The following is a 10,260-nucleotide window of genomic DNA, read 5'->3' as shown; positions in this document are numbered from 1 at the left end:
CTCTTATTGCCCAGGCTGGAGTGCAATGGTGCAATCTCAGCTCACTGCAACCTCCACCTTCTGAGTTCAAGAGATTCTCCTGCCTCAGCCTCCCGAGTAACTGGGATTACAAGCATGCGCCACCATGCCCAGCTAATTTTTGTATTTTTAGTAGAGATGGGGTTTCTCTATGTTGGTCAAGCTGGTCTCGAACTCCCAACCTCAGGTGATCTGCCCACCTCAGCCTCTCAAAGTGCTGGGATTACAGGCATGAGCCACCATGCCTTGCCTGACAATCTATTTTTTTAATTGGATGAAATTTACAGATTAATCTGGGGAAAATTAATATTTTTCTGATGTTGGATAGTTCTGTCTATACTAGGCACACACACACACACACACACACACACACACAAAATTAGGTCTTAGTATATGCCTTTTAATGAAGTTTTAAAATGTTTTCATAAAGATCTTACTCATCTTTCATGACATTTATTCCAAAGTCTCTTAAATTGTATTTTAACAAATTACATTTTTTTACTGGTTATTGCTGGTGAATATGAATGAAATTGTTTTTGGGACATTGTTACAAGTAACTTTGCTAGCATATTAATTCTAAGAGTGTATTCTGTATCAGTTTAATAGAGTATAAATTCTCCTAAAGTTTTTATATAGTCATAGCATTTGCAAGCCATGTCAATTTATTTTTTTCCCTTTCCAGCTGTGGCAGGAATATTCATAGCTCCCTGAATACTCCTGTACTCCCTCACATTTCCAGGCCCTTTGGAGTTAAAGTCATGTGACTTTTTTTAGCCGATAGGGTGGAAGTGGAAGAGATGAATGTCACTAGGAGACTGGAGGAATAAAGAGCTGATGTGTCATCCTCCAATTTCTCCCTTGCCTCCGTACAATAACTGGGCATTTCCATTTTGAGAAGCACAGCCACAAAAGGACACTTCTTAGAACTGAGTCACCACCAGCAAGATCTACAATGAACTTTGAGCAAAAGCAAACTTATGTCTTAAGCCACTGAGATTTTGGGGTTTGTATGTTACCACCACTTAGCCTAACTGTTACACAAATGTTTCATGCCTTAGGCACAATCTGGAGAATCCTTCATAATTCTGAGTAAAAATAGTGATAGGAAGAATCATTTTTTTATCTTGTTCTTAACTTTAAAGGGATTGCTTCAACTGCTTTGCCAATTAAGAACCATGTTTGCTGTTGTGTTTTGTTAGATGCCATCATTAGATGAGGGATATCGCCTTGTCCTCCTAGTTTTGTGTGAGCTTCTGTGGTGAGTGAGGGCTGATTTTTTTTTTGAGACAGGTTCTTACTCTGTCATCCAGGTTGGAGTACAGTGGCATGATTATGGCTCACTGTAGCCTTGATCCCCTAGGCTTAAGTGATCCCCAACCTCAGCCTCAGCCTCCTGAATAGCTGGTACCACAGGCGCGTGTTACCATGCCTGGCTAGTTATTTTTATTATTATTTTATTTTATTTTTTGTAGAGACAGGGTCTCCATATGTTGTTTAGGCTGATCTTGAACTCCTGGATTCAAGTGATCCTCCTGCCTCAGCCTCCCAAGGTGTTGGGATTACAAGCATGAGCCACTGCACGTGGCAAGTGTTAAATTCTACCAAATGTTTTTCCTGAATCTATTGAGGTGATGATTTTTCTTCTTTAATCTGGTATGTAGTCAAGAGTTTTTAAAAGTAAAACCAGTCTTGCAGTGATTAAGTAAACCGTACTTGTTAGCATTTTTTAAAAATTTCCTGCTAAATTCAATAGACTAATATTTTATTTGGGATTTTGAGATTGGCCAATACTTTTCTTTTCTTGTATTATCTTTGTCTGATTTTTGTATTGGGGTTGTATTACCTACATAAAATATTACGAAAAGTGATTCTTCTTTTTCTTCCTTCTGTCAAAGTTGGTATAAAGCTGGTCAAAGTGGAAAAGCTGGTATAATTTTTGAATAATGTATTTGTTTTACTCTTTTGGTAAAACTGCCCTATAAATACATCTGAATGTGGTGGTATTCTTTTTGTGTATGGATACTGAACTTGATTCAGTTTCTTTCATAGGTCTTGTAAGATTTTCTCTTTCTTGGGGTCTGTAATGCTAATTATCTATTGTGTCTAAGCTTTCAAATTGAGTTATTCATATCATTTTCTTAGGATTAAAACATTCCCATTGTATCTGTAGTTATGTCCCCTTTTCATGTATTCCTAATATCAACATTTAAAAGTTGTTTGTCCATTTAAGTACCAACCTCAGCTTATCCCATGTATTTTGATATAAATGACAGCACTTTTATTTTTCTGTCGCTTCTGTGTGTCACACACACACACACACACACACCACATTTATATTAGCATTTTATTTCTTCTATAAGTTTTACTCTTACACAGCCAAATGTTTTTAAGATTTACACACATATTTATCATTTCTTGGCATAACATTATCTCTTGCATCTTATTTCTTCCTTCTGGGTAAAATATATCTTCTTTCTGAAATACATATTTTAGAAGTTTTTCATTGAGAGTGTGTTAATATTAAGACTGATTTTCTGTGTGTCTGAAAATGTCTTATCTTTATTGTTGAATAAAAATGTATTTGGGAATAGAATTCTGAGTTATCTAGTGTTTTTCTCAGCTTATTGAAATTATTTCAAATTGTCAAGTCATTTAGTCAATAAGGCTGAGATAAGTTTGTTTATCATTGTTCTTAGGTAACTGGTTTTTATCTTTACTTGCTTTTATGAGTTCTGCTTTATCTAGATGTAAATTTATATTTATTGACACTGTTCACAGGACACCACATTCCTGAATCTGAGAATTCATGTCATTCATTCATTCTGGAAAAGCCTGAGCTGCCAGATCATCAAATTACTTCTCTCACATTCTCTTTATTTCTGGAAATCTTAAAGCTTTCTCATTCCACATGCTATGTCTCTTAGATGCTTTTTGATTTTTAAAAAATCTCTTTCTCAGCCAGGCAAGGTAGCTCACGCCTGTAATCCCAGCATTTTGGGAGGTTGAGGCAGGTGTTCACAAGATCAGGAGTTCAAGACCAGCCCGGCCAAGATGGTGAAACCCTATCTCTATTAAAAATACAAAAATTAGCTGCTTGGTGGTGGGTGCCTGTAATCCCAGGCTGAGGCAGATAATTGCTTGAACCTGGGAGGCGGAGGTTGCAGTGAGCCAAAACCGTGCTGGTGCATCCAGCCTGGGGCGACAGAGCAAGACTGCCTCTCAAAAACAAAAACAAAAACAAAAACAAAAAAACAAAACTCTTTCTCTCTGTGTTGAATTTTGAGTAGTCTTCCATAAGGTGCTTTTAAATGTATTTAATCAATTTACATATACTTATTTGATATTATCTTAGAGTTTATAATTGTTTTAATTTTCTGCTTAATTTTGTTGTTTGTTGTGTTTGCTAACTCTCAAATATGCTAGATTCCTTATATAATTGTGAATTGTGTGAGACCATTTTCAGAAGGGCTTATCTATGTGAAGTTCATGCATCTCAAGTTGAATGTGTATTACTCCACAGATTTTATATTTATCCTGCCAGAAGTCCAAGGGATTTAAAGTGAGGGGTCTAATTTGTATGTTAATTTCATGATTCGAATACTAAGGCTATGTCAATAAATCCCAATTGCTGGCTCTGTGTGGTATAGACCAATGGTATTAATATGTAGAATAGACTTTGACCCCAGACTTAACTAGACAAGTATCTGCCAGTGGAGAATTTTTCAGTCCACCTAGACACTTTTTTTTTTTTTTTGAGACACAGTTTTGCTCTGTTGCCCAGGCTGGAGTGCAATAATAGCATGATTTCGGCTCACTGCAACCTCCACCTCCTGGGTTCAAGAGATTCTCCTGCCTCAGCCTCCTGAGTAGCTGGGATTACAAACATGCACCACCTAATTTTTGTATTTTCAGTAGAGATAGGGTATCGCTATGTTGGCCAGGCTGCTCTTGAACTCCTGATCTCAAGTGATCCACTCGCCTCACCCTCCCAATGCGCTGGGATTACAGGCGTGAGCCCCCGTGCCTGCCCCAGCCTACCCAGACTTTTTCAGCTACTTTTATTAGCTTTTTTTTTTCATCCTACAACACAAACTCACACTCACTGCTTCTACCTGGAGGCAGAAATGCTTGTCTCTGTTGCATGCCCATCCGTGTCTATGTTGTCTGAATGGGCCACTGCAGTGCCCAGTTGTTCATCACTGTGCAGGCTCACCCTCCTTCCTGTACCTCCAAACAGGAGCCTGCTGTTTCATTCCAAAGTGGTAGTTCCCTGACCACATTCTGGCCTGTGGCTTCCTTCTTCCATTCGATTTTGTGGCCTTCATTATCTGATTTACTGAGTTCCTCTTTATGTTTTGTCTCTTAGCTATGCATGTTTATGTTAATTGTATTTTATATGTTTTCTAGGGATTTGTAGTTCTAGCCCGTCAATATAAAACAGAGCCTGACTAAACACTGTTGTACAAATTTATGCCCACGTTTCTGACTCTTTCCCTGAGACAGGATTACAGAGAGAGAATTGTTTGGTAAAAAAGTTATAGGAGCCGGCTAGGTGCAATGGCTCACGCCTGTAATCCCAGCACTTTGGGAGGCTGAGGTGGGCAGATCATGAGGTTAGGAGTTCAAGACCAGGCTGGCCAACATAGTGAAACCCCATCTCTACTAAAAATACAAAAAATTAGCTGGTTGTGGTGGCAGGTGCCTGCAATCCCAGCTACTCAGGAGGCTGAGGCAGGAGAATCACTTGAATCTGGGAGGTGGAGGTTGCAGTGAGCAGAGGTTGTGCCACTGCACTCCAGCCTGGACAACAGTGTGAGATTCCCTCTCAAAAAAAAAAATAAGTTTATAGGAAATGATCCACTGCTTATAATATACAGCAGCACACTGTTTTCTAGAAGGTGATAATTTAATTCCCACCAGTGAGTTCTTTTGATAACTGATATATTTCAGACATAAATAGAGTGGGAGCTAGGGAGTACCTTATTTGGACTTGTTGGCATTGAGATAGAGGAAATTCTGTGTGATCTTTCAGTAAAGGTTTCTCAGAAGAAATGATGACCAAGGTGAGTCTTCAAAGATGAGTAGTAGCTAGCTATACCAGGAGTAGGGGAATCTTAGGGGAGAGGGAACAGATCCAAGGAAGAAGGGCCTTGCAACAAGGTGGCAAACATACATGTTAGTGATTCCAACCCAGTTATTCTCCAGAGGTTCTACAGTCACCCTCCTGGGAAGACACACACTGAGGAAAGGGGAACACCCAACCTTTCAAGAGCTGTTTCATACAGGATCCAAGTTGACATTGATACTCAGAAATTCGAAGCATGGTCATGGCTTTCCTGTGAGATTGGAGGCACATGGAGACTCTGTGGGGGATGTCAGCTAATTGGCCTTGGTGGTCAATAAGTGGCAAGTATGTTGGAAACCTTGATAAGGAAAATTTCCTCCAGGAGGTAGAAAATAAACACTGTGATAATTCAGGGACCGGCCTTATGGGTAACATTTTTAGGAGTCTAGTGGTCTGGGACATGCTGAAACAACTTTCAGTTGTACCAACTACAAAGCAAAAAACAAACGACTCACACCTCCTATTACAAAGAAGGAAGCACAAAACTTGGTAGAACGAATTGGGTTTGGAAGCATCATATTCCACATCTGGCAATGTTGTTTCTATTTGGGGTGATTCCAAATGCTTCCAACTGTAAGTGGGTTCTACAGCAGAAAAGGGCTTTGCAGTGTGTCCAGGCTGCAGGGCAAGTGGCCTTCTCATCTGGGCAGTATAGCCCAGCAGAACCTATAATATTGGAGAAATCTGTGGTGGGAAAACATGTTGTGAGGAGATGATAGTAAGGCCCAATAAGGGAATCACAATATAAACCTCTAGGATTCTGAAGCAAGGATTTTATAGCATTATAAAAACAGCTGCTGGCAACTAAGTCCTAGTAGAGATAGAACACTTGACCATGGGTCATCAAGTGATCATGAAGCCAGAGGTGCCTATCATCAACAGAGTTCTGCAAGAATTATGAGTTAGGCAAGACAAGCAGCAATCCATTTAAGACAGGGTGGTATATTCAGGATCAGGCACATGAGAGCTGATGGGCACAAGGCAGCTGCATGAGCAGCTACAATAGAACCCAGGGCATCCACCATGTAACACTAGTGTCCCTCTCTTGGCTCACAACTGTGAACCTACGGCCGATTTGGGGATCTATATGGCCAGCTGAAGGATAGAACTCAAGCTTGGTTTACCTGAGTCACCCTGGAATGTGATGTAAACTGAAAATGTACAGTGGTTGCATTCCAGCCAGTGATATGCCAAAGGTGGCTCACACAGGCTTGTGAGTGCTGAATGTACGCATCTCTACCCAACCCTGCAACAGAGATACCCCATGGGAAGCTTGTAATGGCCATAGTAGGAGTATTGTCACTACAGAAAGCAGCAAATGTTGTAAATCAGGACTCTTTTTTCACCTGGAAAATTGGTTGTGGAACATTTTTCAGCAATCCACTGATGACAGCCCCATGCAACCAGACACTTTAGTCAAACCAGAAGAGCTACCTAAAGCTTAGAGAGATCTAGAATATGTAGAAGAAGAGAGATATGACAGGACCAACTTCAATGGTGAGGACTTCAGCTTGCACCGCTAACCACCTTCTTACAATTTTGTCCCTGGAAAAGAGGCCACCATAGTCCTGGAGGAGTTACTTCCAGAATGTATGTCAAACCTGTGGATCTAAGCAATGCAAAGGGTGTACTCTAGTGGATGTTGTGATATGCTACCTGGGTCCCCTGGCCAGTTTGGAAGGACTTATTACACCATCTGCTAGAAGTGCTGCCAGATGTGTTGCTCAACTGTCAGTCCCATCTGGAAATTACCTTTGCCCCACCTGAAGGTACCTCGCCCTCTTGCTTCAACTCCGGAAAATTCTCCAGGGCCCTCCCAGTTTTATAGCTTCCTATGGGGTCAGCTGAGGCCTTTGATGAGACTAAAGTGTGATCCTAATTGGCTCTCTGCCCAATCCTACTGCTTTCCCTTCCTCCACAGGTGTTGATCCTGAGTGCTTTGTTAAAAACATTCTCCATGCTGACCTCCGTCTCCGCGTTTGCTTCCTGGGGAAAACTGAAACAGGACTCGATGCTAGAAGCTACCCAGAAGAACCAGATCGGCCACTGTCCTTGCCAGAAGATCTGATCTCCTGTCTATGGCCACCACCTAACACTGCTCACTTCTACATCTAAACCTCAGGTAGGTGTGTCTGTTTGGAAGAACTGTAGGTAAAGGGAGTCTTCAAAATTTTGCGTTTAGTTTTCCAACCTTTATAATAGAGGATGTTGTGCTAGAAGAAGGTTTGGATGGGTGCAAATTGGATAAGACAACTTACAATATCTGCCACAGCTGAACCCTATGTCATTCAATATTCATTTGTTCTTTTCATACTGAAAATCCAAATAATAACAGAAAGAGCAACATGCGCCTGACAAACATAATGCAATGATTCCTCCTTCAAATATATTCTCACCCTCTCCCTAAAAAGGGAGTAAAAAAGTTACTCACCGTATCTATCTCTGAGTGATGTTCATTTCTCCTCCAATTTAGTCACAATCCCAGCTTCTTATCTTGTATCCTAGGGATTAGATGATAAAAGTAACGCCAGCATTTTAAGATAATGAAAATTGATTTTAAAAATGAGGAAGAAAATGATGAGCAGCTGTAACCAACCAGCCTCTTCTTTTTTATCACAAGTTTATGATGGACATTTATAGTTTCCTCCTTTACTCATTCAATGTTTACTATGGCTTCATTCAGCATCTCCACTGGCCTGAGTTCTTTTCCTGATGAAACAATAATCATTTTTGTGCCCGAGAGGTCTGAACCTTGGCAACCCTACTTGTACGAGGTTGCTACGGTTTCTAGGGGGATTTATTTATTTTTTAATTGTGGTAAAATATATACAACATAAAATAGACCATATTTGCCATTTGTAAGTGTATGATTTAGTAACATTAAGCATATTCACAATGTTCTGGAACCATTACCATTATCTATTTCTAGAACTTTTTCATCATATAAAACAGAAATTTTGCACTTATTAAGCAATATCTCCCTCATTCCACCTCTCCCCAGACTAGTCTCTGGTAACTTCTATTCTACTTTCTGTCTCTATGAATTTGCATATTTTGGATTATTCATTTAAGTGAAGTTGTACAACATTTGCCCTTTTGTATGTGGTTTATTTTACTTAGCATAAGGTCTTCAAGGTTCATTTATGTTGTAGCATGGATCAGAATTTCACTCCTTTTTAAAACTGAATAATATTCCATTCCAGGCATATACCACATTTTGTTTATCCATTCATCCACTGATGCATGCTTGAACTGTTTCCATCTTTGGGTTATTGTGAGTGCTGCTATGAATACTGGCATACAAGTATCTCTTTGACCTTTGACTACTTGCTTTCAAATATTTTGTATACACACACACACATACATACGCCCCTTTGGATATATACACACATGTATACCTTTTGGATATATATACATATATATACACACACATATATAACTTTTGGATACATATACAACTTTTGGATATATATATATACACACACACACACACACACATATATATATATATATATACACACATATATATAGGATATATATTTTGGATATATATATCTCCAAAGTATCTCCCAGCCAGTACTGTAATGAAGTGTTTTTTTTAGGTGTGTGTGAGATGGAGTCTTCCTATGTTACCAGGATAGAGTGCAGTGGCACGATCTCAGCTCACTGTAACCTCTGCCTCCTGGGCTCAAGTGATTCTCCTGCCTCAGCCTCCCAAATAGCTGGGACTACAGGTGCATGACACCATGCGCAGCTAATTTTTGTATTTTTAGTATAGACGGGGTTTCACCATGTTGGCCAGGATGGTCTCGATCTCTTGACCTCTTGATCTGCCCACCTTGGCCTCCCAAAGTGCTGGAATTACAGGCATGAGCCACTGTGCCTGGCTGAAGTCTTTAATAAGGCATTCCACAATTATTTTTATCAGGTTTACTATTTAGGGGTGGAGTAGATAGTGAAACCAGTGAATTCTATGGGCATGTGACCATTGCCTTATGCATATTTTTCAGTACATTTATCCTCTTGATTAGAAGCAGTGATGTATATAGTGGACCATGTTGGTGAATAAGGCATTCATTTGACACATATAAATTACTACATAAAGAAGCAATTGCAGCAGGATGGTCAAATCCATATCCAAAACAAACATCTGTGAGGACAATAACTATCCCCTCTGTGATGAAAAGATGAAAGGATCTAATGTAAGTGAACTTACCCGATGACTGCCTAGTTATTTTATGGTCAGGTTGCTCTATTAAAGGCTCAACATTGATTTTTCTGCTGCTTGTAGATTAGAAACTTAGTAATAGCAGAAGATAGTTTAGCTGTGGTGGAGAAAAATCCACGTTGAGCCCATATATAACCCTATACCTACAGTCACGTGTTTCATAAGCCAACTAAACATAGCTAAATGAAGAGAACAAACCAATATCTAGAAAACAGGCAATCTTAATAAACTGATTATTTAAAGCTTCCTTCCTAAGTAAGCAGATAAATCTTCACTACTTACCTTCATTACTGACCTACAAAGGAGAGCCCCCACCCTGTTAAAAAAGTGTTGTTACTTATCCCTTGCCAGTACATTATGTAATGTCAAGGTTCAATGAGTGTCCTGTAGGCCCTCTTGGTAGATATACTTAGGAACTGGGTAAGCAGACTGCACATGAAAATATGTCTCAACCTAGATATTTCTTTAAGTCTTTTGGTTCTTTCTTATATATTGTATCAAGACATTTCTGGCATCTGAACCACCTTGGAGTCTAGGTTTCAGAAAAGCAAGTGAACAAATGGAGTAAGCGCAAACTGTTTAAGACACAATCACTGACAAATGCAGCCATGTTGATTATCCAACCTGATCTGGAAATATTTACCCTCTCTTTTTGTCTAGAAACCTTAGAGTCTGTTACAACACATGTTATCTATGTTTTTGATGTTCTAAATTAGAAAAAGGATACAACTGTGTTTATGTCTTTCTCTCTTTGGTTTAATTTTATAATCTAGTGAATGCTGGAATATGACTGTAGTTGTAAGCCTTGAGGCAATGAATGGTGGTAAAAGAGAAGGATAAGAAGAATTGGCACTCATTGCAAGTTATTTATGTGAACTGAGATTGTTAT

At 39.4% G+C, this 10,260-nt stretch overlaps 1 long non-coding RNA gene across 1 annotated transcript in view; it reads left to right on the top strand.

Moving 5' to 3' along the window:
• The first annotated feature begins 5,780 nt into the window (after positions 1–5,780).
• Positions 5,781–10,260, top strand: part of LOC116560839 — a 167,671-nt gene continuing 163,191 nt past the window's right edge. Inside the window, exons 1-2 of the long non-coding RNA XR_004273163.1 lie at positions 5,781–6,912; positions 7,065–7,265. This is a non-coding gene — a long non-coding RNA (uncharacterized LOC116560839). The remainder of the gene's footprint in view (positions 6,913–7,064; positions 7,266–10,260) is intronic.

The sequence above is a fragment of the Sapajus apella genome, unplaced genomic scaffold (genome assembly GCF_009761245.1).
Source record: "Sapajus apella isolate SASKATOON/1434 unplaced genomic scaffold, GSC_monkey_1.0 scaffold27, whole genome shotgun sequence".
Taxonomy (NCBI): Eukaryota; Metazoa; Chordata; class Mammalia; order Primates; family Cebidae; genus Sapajus; species Sapajus apella.
The sequence above is the reverse complement of the archived record's forward strand: the minus strand, read 5'-3'. Positions and strand labels throughout refer to the sequence as shown.